Source organism: Triticum dicoccoides, chromosome 7B (genome assembly GCF_002162155.2).
Source record: "Triticum dicoccoides isolate Atlit2015 ecotype Zavitan chromosome 7B, WEW_v2.0, whole genome shotgun sequence".
Classification (NCBI taxonomy): domain Eukaryota; kingdom Viridiplantae; phylum Streptophyta; class Magnoliopsida; order Poales; family Poaceae; genus Triticum; species Triticum dicoccoides.
This window is the reverse complement of record NC_041393.1, coordinates 580,053,746-580,054,024: the sequence shown is the minus strand read 5'-3', so window position 1 is coordinate 580,054,024 and position 279 is coordinate 580,053,746.

The window sequence follows — 279 nt, the reverse complement described above, 5'->3', positions numbered from 1 at the left end:
GTTTTGCTACTTCCGATGCATTTACTGATTTGTTTTCAGAGCTAAATCACCGGGAAAGTGAAAAGAACTACAAAATGAACTTTAAAAAGGTTGAAACTTGGCAAGGTATCATCATTTTAACTGCATAGCATGTGCAAAACAGTAGAGAGCGTTACGACCAAAACTGGATGCACTTCGCGTACAAACTGGACTATCTCTTTCGAAGTATCAAGGTTTCGGACGAAAACTCATCTATTACACCGGCTATTAAATATTTTAATAACTTAATACAACTTCGGA